Source organism: Schistocerca gregaria, chromosome 1, assembly GCF_023897955.1.
Source record: "Schistocerca gregaria isolate iqSchGreg1 chromosome 1, iqSchGreg1.2, whole genome shotgun sequence".
Taxonomy (NCBI): domain Eukaryota; kingdom Metazoa; phylum Arthropoda; class Insecta; order Orthoptera; family Acrididae; genus Schistocerca; species Schistocerca gregaria.
Window position 1 is genome coordinate 108983839 of NC_064920.1, and position 21949 is coordinate 109005787.

A 21949-nucleotide genomic window follows, 5' to 3' on the forward strand; every position below is an offset into this window, starting at 1 on the left:
ATGTCGTTTTCAAATTAATTTTGAAGTTTATTTTACAAAACAGCGCTCCTTTATTTAACTGCGATATGAGAAATGTATAATGCGAGGTACCAGTGAAGTTTCAAATTGGTCGCCAATAAATCACAGGGGTCTGAAAATTTATTTCCTAATATGTCTTGGCGTATTGAATTTAGTGGCTAAATTCAATCTGCTAAACAAGATTTTTCCATCACTTTTTAATTTTAATTTGTTGTAAAAATCAGTACTGATCCAAATCCATTCAGGGAGTTGGTGGTTATCATGGAAAGTATTCACAAACATGTATAGAGCCAAAAAGTTTTAAAATTGAGAGAGGAGTAATATTTTTTCCTTTCGGGCATTGATTTTTCTTCAAATAAATTAAAGTGCAGTTACATATTTAAAACTATATACACACGACTAGTGTAAATCAGCTTCAAAAATTCTATATTTATAATATGTGACAAGAATTTAGCGTAAAACAGAATCACTACGACATTCTTCAATGACTGATCGAGTATGAAGGACAAACAGATGTAAGACGAGTTGATACGTTTGAAAATTGCATTCATTATTTTCAGTTTACACATTACGTCACACATCCCGTCTCCTCTGCGTCCGCACGGTCGGGTCATGGGCCGCGGACATAGCTGGTCGCGTTTAAGTATCTGCGCTAGCAGAATAGAAATGCAGAAAAACACATGTCCGAAAACAATTTATTGGACTCACCAAAACAAAACAGCAATACAGTCTCCAAAAGGACAACAGACTCGATCCCAACTGCGGACAGACACAAATATAAAACAATAAATATTAATAGAAAAGACCTGACTCTTCAAGGGGAGCGATCACAATAAGCAATTCTACAATGTCAAGATGTTCCTCAAATATACCAAGTCCATCTGCAAGAGATCGGCCAGCTAGAGGAGGCGTTTGGCAGTGGCTGCCGGGGTGGCAGTTCTGTATACTTCCAATTGATATGTCGAACTGCCTTTTGTCAGCAGTGTTCCGCCCTATAAGGCCCGTTAGGCGGATGTATGTGCCGGAACTATTTGCGATCACGTGCCTGGCCTATCAAAATAGTTCCTGGGCTAGCTGCGACCTCTGATGAACGTTCTGCAGGCTCCGCGAACGGATAGTGATCCCTGGCATCATTTGGTGGAGACCTGGTGTTGTGTTGTGTTGTGGCCGCCGGTAAATACTTGTGTTGACAATACAGACGACGTAGGTTTTCCTGGTGACTATACGCCTTGTGATGCAGGCATCCCGTGTTGGTTGGACGTGAAGTGGGATGCCGATGCAGTAGGCGCTATGATGTATGAAGTGGGCGGCCACGGCACACGTAAAATGAACGACGGTCTTTTCTGGCCTCCAGGCGTCATGCTGCTATCAATCGCCGCACTTCCGTGTCACGTTCGAGTTGGTAAACTGCAGAGATGTTGACTGCTAGAGTGTATGTATGTATTGTGGTATAAATAATGTTATGTAAAGTAACTGAACTGTGTTCGAAAGTTGATCACCTGCTCGATCTAAGAACCTCACACCCTGCTGCCAACCATTCTGGACCAGAAAGCTTGCTAAATATTTGCTTTGCAGTTCGCAACTGAATCCGCCGCGAACATAGTTTGGAAATTGATGATAAATGAAAAGTACACCAACACTAATTTATTTACATTGTTTTGGATGTACATATACATACACAATTACGTCTATACATACAGCTTATGCACATATGCAGACATATTCATATAAAGTTAATGTATCTGTTAAATTTCTCCACTCTAAATATCTGTCTACTGATGGGAAACTAGCTATACTTCAACTTCTTTAAATAAATCAAAATGACCACAATAAAAAATGCTACTTCTCCTTCAATTTTAAATTTTTTTGTCTCAAGTTTTTTATGAATATATTCCGTCATTACCCACAACTTCACGTACGTCTTTGAAAAAAATAATTATTTTGAAAAAGATAATGAAATGAAGTAGTGAAAAAATTTTTGTCTAGCATATTCCGCTCATTGAAGGTGTTACAGAGAAGTGCGACAGTCCACAACGTGTGCATCTGACTAAACAAGTGTTACTTGCCGTGGTGTATTGTTCTCCGTCGATTACCACAAGTGATAAGTGATAAGTGAGTGAAAAATGGGAAGAGCACGAGTAAGCGGCAGCAGGCGAGGCTACAGGGGCGCAGGCAGCGCGGGCGCCCGGTCTCCGGCGGCAGGTGAGGCCCCGCTTCCCGACATCGGGGAGCTCGTCCGGTCCCAGGTGAGTGCGGCGCTGCACAGCAAAGACACGCTAGACGTAATCGTCCAATCCATCACGGACTCTGTGACGGCCGCGGTCATGGACAAACTGCAAGAGTCTGTCGGGCGCAACAGCACCGAAATCCAGTCTCTTAGAAAGTCCTTGGCCGCACAAGAGAAAAAAGCCGCCGAGCTAGAAGCTAAACTGTCTGCTGCCACCGATGAAATTGAGCAGTATCAGCGAAGGAACAGCTTGCGCTTGTTCGGGGTAGCTGAAAACGATCGCGAAAACACCGACGACCTGGCCATTAGCCTCGTGCGTGAGAAACTTGGCGTGCAGATCGACGTGGCCGATATTGACAGAAGCCATCGTGTTGGGCGCAGGATACCAGGCGCCACGAAACCCAGGCCTATAATAATTAAATTTGTGTCGTACCGGAAAAGAGCTGAAGTGTTTGCTCAGAAAAGAAAACTCGCCAAGAGTGGGGTTACCCTGAGGGAAGATCTGACGCGCGAAAGACTAAAAGTTTTGAACGCTGCGATCACACAGTTCGGCCTTCAAAATGTATGGACCCAGGACGGCAGGATCGTAGTCAAGACGGAAGGAGGGAGGAAAACGGTGACGAACATGTTCGAACTGAAAGACTGAGCGAAATCTCGCGAGACACAAAGTCTCATATTGTAATCTGTCTAATATAAGTTAATTTTTATTCTTTCTTTTCATGTTTTAGCTTAAATATAGCTCCGTTATTTCTATAAGTACCATAAGTACTCTATTTAAAATCAGTCAATTATTTCACATAAATATTGTTTCTTTATTTGTCTATCATAAGTGCTCATGTATACTCATATTGTCAGTTAAATGGGAATTAACATTCTCCATTAACAGGAATCTCCTTACAACCGCCCTTTCTATATCTGTTATTTTCATCTTCGTCACTACTACTACTACTACTATTATCTTTTTCGTAACCACTACTGCCACTTTCCATCTTTCTTTTCGCTCCCTTCTCCGATACTTCCAGCGTGTTTTTCACCTTTAGTTCACAGACGCTTGAGTCAGTCACGACCTTGGACACCTGTAAACATGTCTTCCCCCGCGAAATCCAGCTTTTGTCCCTCTTCCGGCCAGCAGGTAAACGGAGCGCGCTCGGTCCTACAGGCGGCCACAATGGGACGGACCGGTTCCGGCGGCGGGCTCTTTGTGGCCCACGCGAACGCGCAGTCACTAACGGCTCACTTCGACGAGTTCTGTGACCTGTTCTGCCAATCGCTGTTCCACATTATCCTCGTCTCTGAAACTTGGTTGAAACCAAACATTTCTTCCGACGCTATCCGAATCGCTGGTTACTCTCTCCTAAGGGCAGATCGTGAAACACGACGCGGGGGTGGTGTGGGTGCCTATGTTCGCTCTGATCTGACACCTACTGTACTATGCACATCGGATGCAAAGGGCGAAGGAGAAGCAGAGTTCTTGTTTTTCGAAATAAATACATCAAATCAGAAACTGCTAATTGGAGTAATCTATAAACCTCCAAACGTCGGTGCCATGTCCTCCTTTCAGTCTGCCCTGTCCTCACTCGTGACACAGTATGAACACATAATCATCATGGGCGACACAAACATCGACTTACAGTTAAAATCTCCCTCTGCCGAAAAACTAAGGCGACTGTTCCACTCCAATGATATGAGTTTAACACCGCTGGACCCAACTCACCACACGTCACACAGCCACACACTCATAGATATAATAGCAACAAAGCGACCAGATAAAATAATCCGCGCCAATCAGACATCCGCTCCGGGACTCTCTGCTCATGACGTGATATTCTTAAATTACTCAGTGCATACTACCAAAGAAAAATCTCACCTGGTAACCTACAGAAACTTAAAAAATGTTAACCATGACGCTCTTCAAAAGGATTGCTCAGACATCCCTTGGCATGATCTAAGCAATGAACCGACTTTAGACGGAAAAATTCGGCAATTATGTAGCAAAATTATTGCACTGTATGATAAACATGCTCCTCAACGCACTGTCAAGGTAAAGAGAGCTCCTGCTCCATGGCTCACCACTGCATTACGCCAGTTAATGAATAAACGTGATGCTGCACACAGGGCCTTCAAGCGTAACCCAACTCCCGAGGCGTACGAAGCTTATAGGAAACTCCGAAACAGAACGAAGCAAAGCGTGAGAAATGCCAAAATCAGACATGCCCGCTCTGTCGTATGCGGCATATCAAAACCTGCTGCACTGTGGAAAAAGCTGCGCAGTTTCGGTATAGGGAAGCGAAGATATGACGCTGTTTATCAAGCGTCTGCAGAAGAATTAAACGATTTCTTCTCAACAGCTGTAATCTGCCACGCAGCGACAAATTACCAGCCCCAAGATATCAATCTCTTGAGAGACAAGTTTTTCCTAAAACATGTCACTACCGGCACAGTACACAAGGCAATTATGAGAATCTCTTCCGAGGCAGTAGGAAATGATGGAGTGAGCATTGGCATGATTAAAAACGTCGTAGCCACTATTATTCCAGTTATCACAGACATCTTCAACCTGTCTCTTGTCAGTAGTATATATCCTACTGAGTGGAAGCAAAGTTTAATCCAGCCTATACCCAAGACTGACAACCCTAAGTCGCCAGGTGACTACAGGCCGATCAGCATACTACCTGCAATATCTAAAGCCCTAGAATACATCGTCCATGAACAGCTGACGGATTACCTCAAAACTCATAACATCCATGACGAATATCAGTCAGGCTTTCGAAAGCACCATAGTACAGCAACTGCATTAATCAAAGTAACTGATGACATTAAACATGCTATGGACAGACGTGAAGCTACTATCCTAACACTGCTTGACTTTAGCAAGGCTTTTGACACAGTTGACTTCGATATATTACTAATTAAAATGAAACAGCTGAATTTCTCAATCAGCGCAATACACTGGTTCGACAGCTACCTCAAAAACAGAAGTCAACAAGTCGTTTGTGGGTCGGAAAAGTCATCATGGAAAAGCGTGCACTCTGGAGTTCCCCAAGGCTCCGTCCTTGGTCCACTACTCTTCTCACTGTATATTAATGATATTTCTTCAGTGATTCACTCCTGCAGCTACCATCTATATGCTGACGACATCCAACTGTACATAAGTGCAAGCCCCAAAAACATTGCTGGCGCAGTAGCGAGTATGAACGCAGATCTTTGCTCTGTTTCTCGATGGGCACAGAACCTAGGTCTGAAACTAAACCCCAAGAAATCCCAGGTCACACTTATATCTCATCCAAAGTTAATCAGCCGGTACTTTCGCGAAACGGTCCCTAAAATACTCCTCAATGGTACCCAACTACCATACCAAAAAACAGTAAAAGACCTTGGAATAATCTTGGATGAACACCTAAACTGGGAAGAACAAACAGTCACAGCTTGCCGGAAATCGCTCTCCTCTCTACATGCAATTCAAAAATTTAGAAAAATATTTCCAACCCATGTTAAACAAAAATTAGTCCAAACACTAGTCTTGCCTAATCTTTACTACTGCGATGTAGTTCAACACGGCACGAATAGTGAAAATTCTAGATGCCTCGAGCTAGTGATGAATGCTTGCGTCAGATACGTGTGCAATATTCGGTTGTATGATCATATCAGTCCTTCATACTCCCAGCTAGGTTGGATACGCCCACATAAGGCACGCGATCTCCACACGATGTGCTTACTTCATCGATTTCTTAGCCACTGGTGCCCTCAATACTTATCTTCTCACATTAAACATCTATCATCATTCCACAATCGCAATACCAGATCGGATACGTCTATCATCTTGGCTGTACCTTTACATAACACAAAATCTTTCTCCGTGTCATTCTCCATCTCAGCCATACGACTATGGAACGCACTCCCCTGTGATCTGCGTCTTATCCAGAACTACTCAACATTCAAGAGGGAACTCAAAACTTACATATTAGGGACGGTATAGCCACCATTGTTGTGCCCCTAACATCTCTTTCTTTCTTCTCTCCATCACAGCTTCGAATTTTACCATTCTTTTTCTCTTCTTCAAACCTATCTACCTCTTATATATCTCTTTCACCCCATTCTATCGTCTTATGTCTCTGCTCGATGAGAATAACTCACAAGCTGCAAGAATATAACGAGAAAATTCCCAACTAACTGACATTCACAAAAGAAATGTATGTTTACTTTCATATACTTAGTCACTATTATTATTATTATTATTATTACTATTATCATTATTATTATCATTATTATCGTTGATTGTTATAATTATTTTTATTGTTATAACTATCATTGTACTACTGTTATAATCTCAAATTTTTTTCGTTTGACATCAATACTGCATAATACGTTAAATGTTCTTAATGTTATTTAGTAACTGTAACTCGTTCAGTCTGAGTATGCCTGGTTAGGTGTAAGAGAGGGCCTGAAGGCCCTAATCTTGCCAGGTAAAATAAATGCATAAATAAATAAAATAAATAAATAAATATGAAACAAATTCTCAGTCCCCTGTCGTTTTTTTAAGACCTGGCTGAAATTTCACTGGCATTTCCCCTTAACCTGTATTATAATATATTAAAATATTATTTAGAAATCAAGGTACATAAAGAATCATTACCCATGTTCAAAAGCGATAGTAAAACAGCCCAGATAATGGGTGAAGCAACCTGTGTTTAGTATTTATAAAAATTTCTTATTTCGTGAATAACTGCAGCTACCATCTGATAATTTGCTCTTGACTAAACTGCAATATAAATCCGTTTTGCAGCTGCGCCACAGGACTAATTGATTTTTATTTACAATATTTACTGCATTGTACATATGTAATGAAAGCTTTTTTGGCTTTTATCAGAAATTAACACACAACATATCAACTGAGTTTTTTTTCCACTCCTTCACACACTCTCACCTACCACAACACTTTGCGAAATTCTCTCGTCTTACAGATATTTAATGTTTTATTAAAATGGACATTCATCGTAAGGTTATCGTCGTAAGTTGGAATTGATTTGTTTTAGGACAATGCATATTTTATAGTGTTTTTCCTGTAATTTATTGAACACAACGGTAAACATGAGAGCGAAATTAATCATCAACAATAAGCAGGGTGATTCCGTGATGACGTTACAAACTTCCAGGGATGATGGAGACGGGTAAACATATTAACTTGATACTTTTAAAATGATTTCGTGATGTCTTCAACTCAAATTCGTTTTATTTCATGTACCATTGTACAATTTCGGCCTTAGGCTATTTTCAAATGAGTAAAACGGAAGCATTATACATCGGATGTATCAGTATCACTTATGATACTTGAAAATGGCCTATAGCCGAAAGTGTACATGAGGTGCACAGAATGTCAGCTGAAAGCATGCCTAAATCATTTAAAAAATTAATCGCAGATGCAGATCCTATGGTAATGAAATTACAGTATTAATTTGAGGTAAAGGACGCTTGTCTGGAAACGACCTAGTCATCTGACAGTGGACATCTTGTACTGCAAGCTCCGTGCTTTCCACGGAGGAAGTATGGACCAAAACAAGAAAAAAATATCCAGTAAACACGGTCTCTAAAGTGCGTACCTTAAGAACTATGAACACTTGTTCATCTTTGCTGCTGTAAAACACATCTTTTCCACTAAACAAGTGCTCATAGTTCTTAAGGTATGCACTGTAGAACCCAGTTTTTCTAGGTTTGTTTTTCACACTTCCACCTCCCACAATATGGAAAGTGCAATATCGATCGTTATGTGGTTGGCCGCACTTTCAAATATGCGAGCCGCCAGTTAGGCCGCAGCGTTACTCACAGCTGCCACCGCGGCATGAAGGCGCTGCCACGAACAATTACGCAGCTGCCAATGAGATGCGAGCATCCCCTCTCCGTAGCTCCTGCAGCGGGTGTACTTAAGTTCGAACGTTCATGTACTTTGTGTGTTTGCCAGTTGAATCACACTTACGGACTTTCATAGTCACCAGGGCTCGTGATCTATTGAGTAGTTATTGCAGTAAAGACTGACTGAGTTGAAAATCTTTTACATCTGTATATAGTTCTACATTCAAATCTACTGTTAGCAACTGACGCTGCAACTACGCCAACAAGGTTATGTATTATTTTTGTTATTTGAATAAATTAATATCTGAATTTTTTTGTTCATGAACAGCGTCTATTCCTCGCTGCTGTATCCATTAAAGACCCATACAGCGTGCAAAGGAACACACGTTGGAAAGCAAAGAGCTTGCAGTACAACAGCTCCACACTGCGAGATATCAGAACGATTTTCGCTTATTGCTTTCGATTCGGTCCCTCACCAAATTTTGATAAATTTAGGCTTCTCCATCAGTCCTGATAGTTATAATATCGTCACGGAGCCACCCTGTGTTATCTCACATTACCTAAAACAGTCCTACGGTACTTTCACAAGCTGCAACACGGACGCGAATGGATCAGTGATCCGAAAATGTAGAATTAATTTGTTATTTCGCGTCTATGGTCACAAGGTTGTAGGTACTCAGACAATCGGTTTCGATCAGCAATGACGGTCTTCAGGTATGTTTCATAAAAAACATGTCCTGCTGACAAGATGTCTCTTGTATATACTACAGCGTACCATACGTGTGAGGATGCAGGCGCTGATTCTGTGTTTAGCATTTGACTATGCCATTGTCGTTCCGGTATATTAGAACATGTTTTTTATAAAACAGATCTGAAGATGGTCATTGCTGACCGAAACCGGCAGTCTGAGGACCTACAAGTCTGTGACATAGACGTGAAATAAAAGAAATTTAGTCTCACAATACTCAGACAGTTTATCGATTTGACACATGGAAATCTATTGGTTCTGAATTTAAGTTGTTATCGAACCAGGTTTGAAGTGCATTTTGGTCCGTAAAGAAATTTTCTTGATGGGTGCTTGATGAGGAGCGGGAACGGTAACATTTGAGGGCTTAAGATCAGAAGAATAAGTGCCCGAGGAATGACTCCCCAGACAATGAATGTCCTGGATAGTTCGGTTTGTGAAATCAGAATAGTGCAGTGTAGTCTACTAGTAACAGTAGATGCAATTTGCCAGTCGTTTTTCTTACGGTGCGACCGAAAGATGTCTCTGTTGTTAGCAAAAATGAAGCAGATCATGATGCACAACATCCTTTATGAGCTATATATTATGTTCACACTGTCCTTCTCTCGAGCACATGTGTTTTTCTAGGGCTCAAACATTAATATCTTCTTAAGAATTTAACATAAAGGCATCATAAATCGTCACTAGCAATATCACTGCATAGAAATGCTCAACAAGCAAACTGATGACGTTCAAGCAAAATACCGTCATATTCACCCCCTTTATAATGTTGCTTTGAACTAGAACATGCAATACTCGTGCACACGATACAAATTTCTCCTTCACTTCTCTATTAAGCTCGAAGGAAACAATATGTCGCAAGTATTAGACCTTTTTCCCCTTGCAACTCTACGTTATAATGTTTCAACAACGTTCATAAGTTTGTAAAATACAATAAATAACAGCAAGACATAAACTAGAACATCGGATAAGAAAACCACAATTGATAAATACACTTCCAGCAACACATGCGTGTTCTATTACTGCGCCGTGTTCACAAGGTTTGCCACGCGGGGTAGCCATGCGGTCTAGGGGGTCTTGTCACGGTTCGCGCGGCTCCCACCGTGGGAGATTCGAGTCCTCCCTCGGGCATTGGGGTGTGTTGTCCTTAGCATAAGTTAGTTTAATTTAGATTAAGTAGTGCGTAAGCCTATGGACCGATGACCTCATCAGTTTGGTCCCATAGTCCTTACCACAAATTGAAAATTTTTTCACTAGGTTTATCGACGACTATAATAACAAACATGTCGGTGGCGTGTGGCCAGTAGCTTCTAGCTGGTGGTCACTGCTGGGCGAGGAAATTGTTCTGTTTGACACAGCCATGAGTTGGTCTGAAGAATTGTTTCTGGAAGTTTTTGATACTATTGATGTGTTATAACATGAAGTATATCATATCTGAGATTCCATCGTACTGACGCCATTAGCAGACAGCTGTAATGTTATTTAAAATGTAAAGGAAGAAATGAGCTCAAATAGGCGTTTTTGTATCTACGTTGCGCGACGTTTGTCACGAGGCCACGAGTAAAAACAGCACTATAACAGCTCGATCAAGAGGTAACGCTTCCTCCAAAACCTCCGCTTCTTTCACTGTTGCCACATCATGCAGATGACAGGACACAAGGATTCTGAGGGCGGCCAGTTTTATTGGCGTCCTTAGCGAACGACTCGGGCTAATTCTCTGCGGTTTTATGTATAGGACTGTACATGTCTGCACGTGACAACAAACCCTTGTGAAATACACAGCACAGGACCCTGAATAGTGCCACGTGTTAAGCCATTTTCCCATTCAAATAGTGATTGGAGCGTTGCAGGAATAGCTGGTAATTTGGCTCCGTGAATGTGGTTACTGCTGTCTTCACTGTCCTTACTGGATTTGTACGTATACGGCTGTAGGATATTTTTAGATTTTTACCTTCCAACGTTCCCTACTTCAGGTTTTTCAGAATTTCCGTGATGCACTCATATACTTAAAAAATTGTATGACAATTGTTTTCTGTGCATGTTCAGTATCACCTGTTAGTCCCACAGGATATGGGTCACACTTGAGTAATGTTGTAAGATGCGACGCAAAAGTGATGTCAAAGCAGTCTCCTTTGAAGTCTGAGGCACTTTCCCAATAACCCACCAATGAATCTACGTCTGCTACCTGCCTACCTAGGACTGAACATATGTGATCATTTCATTTCATATCCTTACAAACTACTAACCCAGGTATTTTTATGAGTTGACTGATTCAGACTGTGAGTGATCGATGTTATGAATCATCATTGTTGTAGAAATGGACTGCGTTTCATGAATCGCTCAGTTCTACATTTCTGAACAGTTAAAAAAAAGTTGCTAATCTTTAGACAACTTTGAATTTTTATCAAAATCTGACTGGATATTTATGTATTATAACTCTTCAGTGTAGATACCTACACCATATGCAAAATCTCTGAGGTCACTGTTAATATTATTAACTAGGCCATTAATATATGACAAGAAAGAGTGTCCCAACACGCTACCCTGGGGAACGCCTGAATTTAGTTCTAAATTTGTCGATGACTCTCTATCCAAGATAAATGCTGCGTCCTCCCTACAAAGGAAGCCTTATTCCAGTCACAAATTATGTTCTGATACACGATATAATCATCCTTTTCATAACAAACGTTAAGGGTAGTACCGAGTCAGATGCTTTTAGGAAGTCAGGAAATAATGCGTACATCTGACTGCATTGATCCTTGACTTATGTGATGCTTCTTTGAAGAAACTTTGTTCCAAGAATGGTGGTCGCTCCCATCATGAACAGTTCTATTGGGTATAATCTATCCATTGCATGCTCAGCTATTCTTCTAAACTTGAGCCATTGTTCATCTACATACTCCAGCCCAGAGTTAAATGTTCCGAACTCCACTTGATATGATACGTTTGCTCTTTATCTAGCTTACTAGAACTTTAAATCTTCCTATTTGTTTTAACTGCCCTTTGCGTTTTAGTAATCGTTGTTGCTAGAACTGGCTCGTGATCATTGATACCAGTTGCAACAAAGATATTTTCAAAGCCGTAAGGTCTATTTGTTTCTGTTAGGTGTGATATATTTTGATGACGATTGGGTTTAGAAATATTGTAGATGGTTTACACAGAAGAAATTTAGTATTGTTTCTCAGCGTGTCTAGTCACAAACACCACTTAAAAAACTGTAGTTACGCTGTTGATTCTTGAATATGTAATGGCCGGTCGTAGTGGCCGAGCGGTTCTAGGCGCTTCAATCCGGAACCGCGCTGCTTCTACAGTCGCAGGTTCGAATCCTGCCTCGGGTATGGATGTGTGTGATGTCCTTACGTTAAGTAGTTCTAAGCCTAGGGGACTGATGACCTCAAATGTTAAATCCCACAGTGCTTAGAGCTATTTGAACCATTTGATACGTATTGTCTCATCCACCTACCAGAGAAGTTGATGTACTCTAGAACAGTATCTCACCTGAGCAACAATAATATTCTCAGCAAATCACAGTTGGCATTTACTCTACTGAGAACGCCATTTACAAGTTAACTAATCAAATCTTACATGCATTAAATAATAAAACAGCGCAGGCTAGTATTTTATGCTACCTACCTAAGACATCTAAATGTGTGAAAAAGGTAGTCTCCTAGATAAACTGAAGTTTTATAGGATTCATTTTATAGCAAACCAATGAGTAATGTCATATCTAACCAAAATAATGCAGAAAGTTGTACTTAGTAATTCAACCACAGTAGTCCAATGACATTATTTTGACTGGGGAGAAATTATCAAAGGGGTTCCTCAGGGTTCAATCGTAGGTCCACTACTGTTCCTCATATGTACAGGAAGGATTAGTATTTTTAGCACATGGCACTGCTATTGTAATCAGTCCAAGCATTGAAGCAGAAATAGAAGAAATGGTAAACAATGTTCTTGAAAAAAAAATGACTGATTTTTTTGCGAATGGTTTCACATTCAATTTTAAAAAGATGTAACATATTCAGGTCTGCACATCTAGAAGTACTACAACCATGTTAAGCGTACCACATGGTGAGGAAATAATAAATGCGGTGGTAACTTAAATATTCTTAGGTGTTCATTCCAATGATATTTTAAATTGGAAAAAGTACATTTTTGGAAAGCCTAAGGCAACTTAGTTCAGCCACTTTTGCTCTTAGACTCATTGGAAACCTTTAGGAGAGACAAATAAGTTGATGTACTTTTCATATTTTCATTCAATAATGTACAATGTGGGGCAACTCAACTTTAAGAACCAAAGTCCCCATTGTTCAAAAATGTACTGTAAAAATAACATGTGATGCTCACCTGTCTCGTATACATCTGTTTAAGGAGTTGGGCATTCCAACTACTGCTTCACAGTGTACTTATTCCCTTATGAAGATTGATGTAAACAGTCCACTGTAGTTCAAAAGGAATAGTACCAGTGACAGTACCAGAGGGTAAAATGACATTCATTACTTAAGTTTGTCTTTAGCACAAAGAGGGATGCACATTGCTGCAATTAAAATTTTTAATAAATTACCCTATGATATAAAATATCTGACAGACTGCAAAGTAAAAGTTGAAAACAAACTGAAAATTTTCTCCCTGAATAACTCCTTCTGTTCTGTAGGAGGATTAACATTATTGTATTGTGTAAAAGGTAATGAGTAGAAATTGCTAACTCACATATGTATATTGAAAAACATAAATACGTAGCATGCAGCCATACTAACAAATTAATTTGCGATGTGAATTCAAAATGACTCGTTCCAAAAATTACGATCTACCGTTCAGAGGATACATGGAACACGAAACTAACTCATCTTTAGGTGCTAACGGGCTGCAACAGGACACGGTCGTGAAACTCTTCCAGTCAAGGTCCACTGGTCTTTGCAGTAAGAATGCATCATTTTTGTTACGGTCTCGCAGTTATCAGTTGCAAGAATGAGATTTGGAAGCTTTCAAATATTTATGTATATGGGTGTAGCAGTGTTCCCATTGGCGAACTATAAAGAATCTGCGCGGAAAATGTGCACTGCAGTTCCAACAGATATAACCATTTCGCCCGATCATTTTAGTTTATCAAGTCGGATACTGCCACAAATTGCTCAGTCAGGAGATCGTGAAGGGAAAATTTCCAATAGCAAAGTAACAGTCACAAGAGAAAATGAATTTCCCGGCATAAAAAAAAATGCAGTTGATATTAAAGTGACATTTTTTTCCAAAAACCCTCTCATTTTTTAACAATCTTTTCCGTTTCTAAAGACTAAACCATTAGTTATCGCCTCATTTTTGTCACTTCTGCCTACAGCTCCTCTGCTGGATTCTTGTCATTTCATAGATCGTTGCCATCTCAGCCGGTTCCACCGCACTTCAGATGTTGATTATTCTTCTAGGAACGAAATCTTTTCTATTTATTTTGACTTCCTTCTTTTTGCAAACACATCTTTTTCTTGTACGACTGGAAAGGCTTCATCCTATCACATATATACTGGTGTCTCTTACCAGTCCCTGGTCTGTTCTTTCATGTGTATTGTCACGCTTCTAACAGAAATTTGTGTCACTCTTTTTAAGGTCAAAGTTGTCTTTTTAGATATAGTTTCTAAACTTTACGAACTTCCAGCATGCTGTAGTAGCTTGTGTCAGCAATTCTGTTCATTGGTAGAACAAAAAACCAGTCCAAGTTGTAAATTTTCCTTTTTATTCATTCTATGACTCGACCAGAAACTCATTTTTGAATCAACAAAGTCGAAAATGGCATCTCTGTATGCACTGTATATGTTTATTGCACTTTTTTGAAATCTTCGCAAATGCCATTTTCGGCTTTGTTAGGATGATTTGAAAATGGGTCTGGGCCCGACATTAGTCATCGAATGAATAAAAAGCAAAAATTTGCAACTTGGACTGATTTTTCGTTCTACAGTTTCTAAACGTTTGTTATCTTTTGTTTTGCTGTGCCTAATATCCCAAAGAAAGCAGGTGTTGACAGATGTGAAAATTACCGAACTATCAGTTTAATACGCCACAGCTGCAAAATACTAACCCGAATTCTTTACAGACGAATGGAAAAACTAGTAGAAGCCGACCTCGGGGAAGATCAGTTTGGATTCCGTAGAAATGTTTGGAACACGTGAGGCAATACTAACCTTACGACTTATCTTAGAAGAAAGATTAAGAAAAGGCAAACCTACGTTTCTAGCATTTGTAGACTTAGAGAAAGCTTTTGACAATGTTAACTGGAATACTCTCTTTCAAATTCTGAAGGTGGCAGGGGGAAAATACAGGGAGCGTAAGGCTATTTACAATTTGCACAGAAACCAGTTGGCAGTTATAAGAGTCTAGGGGCATGAAAGGGAAGCAGTGGTTGGGAAGGGAGTGAGACAGGGTTGTAACCTCTCCCCGATGTTATTCAATCTGAATGTTGAACAAGCAGTAAAGGAAACAAAAGGAAAATTCGGAGTACGTATTAAAATTCATGGAGAAGAAATAAAAACTTTGAGGTTCGCCGATGACATTGTAATTCTGTCAGAGACAGCAAAGGACTTGGAAGAGCAGTTGAACGGAATGGACAGGAATGAAAGGAAGATATAAGATGAACATCAACAAAAGCAAAACGAGGATAATGGAATGCAGTCAAATTAAATTGGGTGATGTTGAGGGAATTAGATTAGGAAATGAGACACTTAAAGTAGTAAAGGAGTTTTGCTATTTAGGCAGTAAAATAACTGATGATGGTCGAAGTAGAGAGGATATAAAATGTAGACTGGCAATGGCAAGGAAATAGTTTCTGAAGAAGAGAAATTTGTTAACATCGAGTATAGATTTAAGTGTCAGGAAGTCGTTTCTGAAAGTATTTGTATGGAGTGTAGCCTTGTATGGAAGTAAAATATGGACGATAACTAGTTTGGACAAGAAGAGAATAGAAGCTTTCGAAATGTGGTGCTACAGAAGAATGCTGAAGATTAGATGGGTAGATCACATAACTAATAAGGAGGTATTGAATAGAATTGGGGAGAAGAGGAGTTTGTGGCACAAGTTGACAAAAAGAAGGGACCGGTTGGTAGGACATGTTTTGAGGCATCAAGGGATCACAAATTTAGCATTGGAGGGCAGCGTGGAGGGTAAAAATCGTAGAGGGAGACCAAGAGATGAATACACTAAACAGATTCAGAAGGATGTAGGTTGCAGCAAGTACTGGGAGATGAAGAAGCTTGCACAGGATATAGTAGCATGGAGAGCTGCATCAAACCAGTCTCAGGACTGAAGACCACAACAACAACAGTATGTCGGCTTAGGATTGTATCTTCCAATAATATTATTTATTCTTATCACATTTATCTAAATTTGTTGCATTCGCTTGTAGAAACATACGGAATCGATTTCTCTTTGCTTGAACTGGAGCATACAGAAGGAAGACCGGAATACTCGTTTGTCTTATTTTATACAAGGGTAGCCAAATGGAAATGAGACTGATGGAAAAAAGTAAATAAACTCTTTATTATTCCAAAAGTAATCGCCGTAACTTTGAATACCTTTATACCATTCTGAGACAAGGCAGTCAGTGCCTTCATGGGAAAATGTTTGCGGTAGCCAGTGGAATCCTGATTACACACAGGCGAACACCTCTTCGTCTCAGACAAATCGACAGCTGTGAATGTCTTTCTTAAGGACTCCAAAAATATGGAGATTGCATTGGTAGCGAGCGCGACTGCGTGGAGGATGTGTAAGGGTTTCCCAGCGAAACTTCTGCAGGGTGATCGGAACAATCTGGCAAGGTGTCGTCGAGCATCCTGCAACAGAATGATGCCGTCCGTCAGCCTGCTACTTATTCTGTTCCTACAACCGATGTCACAATTGTGGACACAGCAGTACGTCGAGACTTTGCAAACGCCAAGGAATACTATTCCATAACTTGGAGAGGTTGAAAAATATGAGCCAACCAGTTGCAAATAAATATTTATTGGAACTCTTGACCTAGGTTTCGACAATTTCAAAGCTGTCTTCTTGGGAAGTTATAACGGGCCCTAAACATCTTTGGTTTCCAACAGGACAAAGTAACAACTGTATCCAAGCCAGATTCCGAGTAAAAAAGCAAAAAAAAAAATTCAGCTTTGGGTAGTAAGGAACACAAGCGTAGTGAAAGGAAACTGTCAAGTCCATTTCTGTACTAATTTTAGGTAATGTGCCTTCCAGCATTATGCGTCTGTTGAGTAAAGGAAACGGCTGTAAGGTTACTATCTCTACCAATAACAGTTTCAAGAAAAATTTAATACACGCGGCTAAAAACTGAAAATGGTCCTTTTACGAGCTCAGGCACCTACAAAATGTTATGTAATAGTTTTCCTAGTTATTATACAGAACGGACTGGGAGGGCTATTAAAGTTAGGTATAGAGAGCACCTGCTGGGAAAGAAAGAATGCGATATATATAACTCCTCTTTCGCGGAGCGTTTGGTAATTTGTCGCCATTTCTCAAGAAATCTGGAAGAAACACCAATGCCACGCAAAGAGGGAAAAGGCTGGAAATTAGATTTATTAAAAGAACTTGAAATACTCAAGCATTTAGCTAAAAGAGTTTGTAACATCTCGAATGACCAGCTGCAGCAGGTATGTAAGAACTTCCTCGCCGTCTTTAGTCCGCTACTCACTACAACGTAGTGTGTATTCACCTGTCTCCGTTGGCTTCGGCGAACGCGTCATTTACTTCAAAATACTTTCTCCTTACAATAATCTAATAAAGTTTTCATATGTATTACAATTTTTACATGCACATAGAGTTATTTTTAGCCTTTTCGATACATTCTTGCAGAATTTTGAGCCTAATCTGAATTTGGAACTTGTTGGTTGTTACGCTTAATGTGCCGTTTATAAACTCTAATCCCAATCAAAAGTTGCTCCATTTTAGCAATTAGTATTTGACTAAGTTCTAGTTTGTCGTACCCCCTTCTTTACAGTATGTCTTACTTTTAATAGCATTATTTACTAGGTGCACTGCGAAGTGGCGTTGCAGTGGTGCGTTATAAGCTACTGTTTGTGAAAGTTTCTAATGCTAACGTAGAATCACTGCAATCGTAAGTCATGGCTTATGATTATATGTGTTCTTAAGATGGATGTCTCAAATGACAAGAGCCGTTTGGCTGTTCTGCTTCATCTGACGTTTGTTAACTTCTCTAATGCTGAGCAGAAGTTGCTGCATTTTTGCAACTATCTTCCAACAAATTTGAGTTCATAGTATCCCCTCCCTCCCTCCTTACAGTATTCATCACTTATAACCGCACAGTTTACTATACACACGATAAAACATGATTGTAATGTTGCTCTGTTATAACCTACTGTTTGTAAACTTTTCTAATGCTAAGCAAAAGTTTCTCCATTTTAGCAATTAGTTTATAAGGAATTTTAGTTCATGATACCCCTTTTCTCCTTTTCTTTACAGAAATTATTGCTTTCATTAGCACTATTTACTACATACACTGTGAAATGTCGTTGCAATGTTGCTCCGTCATTAACTACTCTGTAATCTTTTTTAACGGTAAACGGAAGTTTCTCCATTTTAGCAACTACGTTTCATACGTTTAGAGTGTTCATGCCCACTCCCCCTCTTTACTACTTTTAATAGAAATTTTACTACATGGTTGGCGAAATGTCGTTGCTATCTTACGCTGTTTTACATTTCATTTTTATACGCACTTTTATATTTGTTTGATTTTATATCATTTCGGATTCACATGGCCTTATACAAGACACGATTTTTCTTTTTTTAAGGGTAATTAAATAATTTACTTAGTGCAGTCCAGGTGCATTTATTACACACGCACATTTAGCGCCCTCCGTTGCTTGATTTCCTTAGCGCCGGAGCCTGTTTTCTGCTATTTGTCGCCGCCCGGTGTGGCCGTGCGGTTCTAGGCACTTCAGTCTGGAACCGCGTGACCGCTACGGTCGCAAGTTCGAATCCTGCCTCGGGCATAGATGTGTGTGATGTCCTTAGGTTAGTTAGGTTTAAGTTGTTCTAAGTTCTAGGGGACTGATGACCACAGATGTTAAGTCCCACAGTGCTCAGAGCCATTTGAAGCCATTTTTTGCTATTTGTCATATGCATACTGCTGCAGTCTACAAGCTGTCACTGCGTTCTATTGTATACAAGTCTGCTGTTATGTTGACAAGAGCGTCAACTATTATGTCGACACTTCGCGTTTGGTGTGCACACACGTGATACTACACTGCACTGCAGTCCTAAGTCATGTGATTATTTCTCTTCTTATATGACAAGAGCCGCAGGCTTTATTCATTGTACTTAATCAGCATGTGATGGAACAGTGAGTAAACTTATCATACAATCATTTGGCTACAGCTGTAACCTTGTTCTGTTTAAAACATTTTTGTGAGCACTGCTGTAATTTTTGTGGTCTATCACACTCTCTGAAGAAGACAATTTTAAAATTATCGAAACCTAGGTCACACGGTGTCTGCTAAGATGTCAGACAAACGTGTGGTTTCTGCAGAGGGGCAGCAGCCTTTTCAGTAGTTCCAGGGGCAACATTCTGGATGATTAATTGATTTGTTAACATCACTCAAAACTGTATTACTGTGCTGTTAGTCTGAACAGTTGAAAGCAAACGGAAATTAGAGTCTTAATTTTTCTCGAGGTTCTACTGTATGGTTAAATTAACACCCTGTTGGATGAACTATGCCGCAGGTAGAATAGTCCCCCATTCGCATCTCCGGCCGGGGACTACTCAGAAGTATGTCGTCATTCTAGCGTTCTACGGATCGGAGCCTGGAATTTGGATTCCTTAATCGGGCAGGTAAACCAGAAAATATAAGAAGGGAAATGGATATGTTACAGTTCGATATAGTGGGAATTAGTCAAGTTCGGTGGAAGGAACAACAGGACTTCTCGTCAGGTGAACAAAGGGTTAAAAATACAAAATCAAAAAGGGGTAATGCAGGAGTAGGTTTAATAATGAATAAGAAAATAGGAATGCGTGTAAGGTGCTATGAACAGCTTAGTGAACACATTGTTATAGCCAAGATAGACAAGAAGCCCACACTCACCACAGCAGTACAAGTTTATGACACCTAGCTCCGCAGCTGATGAAGAGATTGAAGAAATGTATGACAAGATAAAACAAATTATTCGAATAGTTAAGGGGGAGAAAAATTTAACAGTGATAGGGAACTAGAATTCGATAGCAGGAAAAGGAAAAAAAGGAAAAATAGTAGGTGAATATGGACTGGGTGAAAGGAATGAATGATAAACCCTCCTGGTAGAGTTTTGCACAGAGCATAATTTAATTATCGCTAAAATTTGGTTTAAGAATTGTGCGCATGTAATGGTAAGACAGAGGTTCCTGAACCAGCTTTTAAATTGTAAGACATTTCCAGATGTAGACTCTGGCCATAATTTAGTTGTGAACTGTAGATTAAAATTGAGGAAACTACAAAAATTTGCGAGACGGGACCTACATAAGATAAAACAACCAGAGGTTGCTGAGAGTTTCAAAGGGAGCATTTGGCAACGGTTGAATAGAACAGGGGGAAGTACACAGTAGAAGACGAATGGGTAGCTATAAGAGTTGAAATAGTGAATGCAGTAGAGCCTCAAATAGATGAAAAGATAAGGGCTAACAGAAATCTTCTGATACCACAGAAGACAATCAAGTTAGTTGATGAAAGGATAAAATGTAAAAATGTAGTACGTAAAAGCAGGCGAAAGGCAATACAAACGTCTAAAAAATGAGAGTAACAGGAAGTGTAAAATGGCTACAGGACAAATCTAAAGATTTAGGAACATATATCACAAGGGGAAAGATGGATTCCTGTTACAGGAAAATTAAGGAGACCTTTTGGAGAAAGGACAAGCAGTTGTATGAACATCAAGATCTTAGATGGAAAACCAGTCGTAAGCAAAAAATGGAAAGCTGAAAGGTGGGAGATGTACTTGAGGGCAATGTTATAGAAATGGAAGAGGACGTAAAGGAAGATGAGACGGGAGGTAGTACATTGCGAGAAGAATTAGACAGAGCACCGAAAGACCTACGTCGAAACAAGGTCGCAGGAGTAGACGACATTCCGTCAGGAGTGCTGATAGCTATGGGAGAGACAGACATTATAAAACTCTACCATCTGGTGTGCAAGATGCATGAGACAGGCGAAATACCCTCAGACTTGAAGAAGAATATAATAGCTCCAATTCCAAAGAAAGCAGGTGTTCATAGGCGTGAATATTATCAAACTATATGTTTAATAACTCATGGTTGCAAAATACTAACACGAATTCCTTACAGGAGAATGGAAAAACTGGTAGAAGTCAACGTCGGAAAAGATGTTTGGGTTCTGGAAAAATGTAGGAATACCTGAGGCAATACTGACACCATGACTTCGTTTAGAGGGTAGGTTAACGAAAGAAAAACCTACGTTTATAGCGTTTGTACACTTACAGAAAGCTTTGGCCCTATTGACTGGAATGCTCTCTTTGAAATTCTCAAGATAGCAGCAGTAAAACAGATGGAGATAAAAAGGAGTACTCTAATTACAGGGGTGTATTCATTTTAAATTTTGCCTATAAATTCCATGCGTCTATCAATAAAAGGAAACTTCAGCCAGTAACAGAAACAGTTTTATAAGAGGTACTGTGCAAATGCAACATTTGTTTTAAAAAATCCGGTAGAAAAGAGAAGAGAGCTCAACGATCCACTATATGTACTGCCTAGACTATGAGAAGACCTACGATAATGGAGAAAGAATGGAATTATGGGAAATACTCGCTGACTGCAATGTACCTCTAAATCTGGTAAATGCCGCTAAATCGCTAGATGATAACAGTAAAATTAACAAAAACGAGGAGTTTTCTATATAGATTACAGCAGCCAGCCACCTTTTGTAATGCTATTTATTTATTTAAACGGCGCCGCTACCGGTTTCGAACACACAGGTTCATCTTCATACGGCTACTTTACGTTTTACGTTAGCTTTCGCCTTTTGTTTGCCCAACTGACAAAATTTCCGTGTGATGGTGGCGCCCTGCAATCAAAGTAAGATGTGAGATAATCTCTTTTAACTGTAACTGTGCCTCACAACGATTTTAAG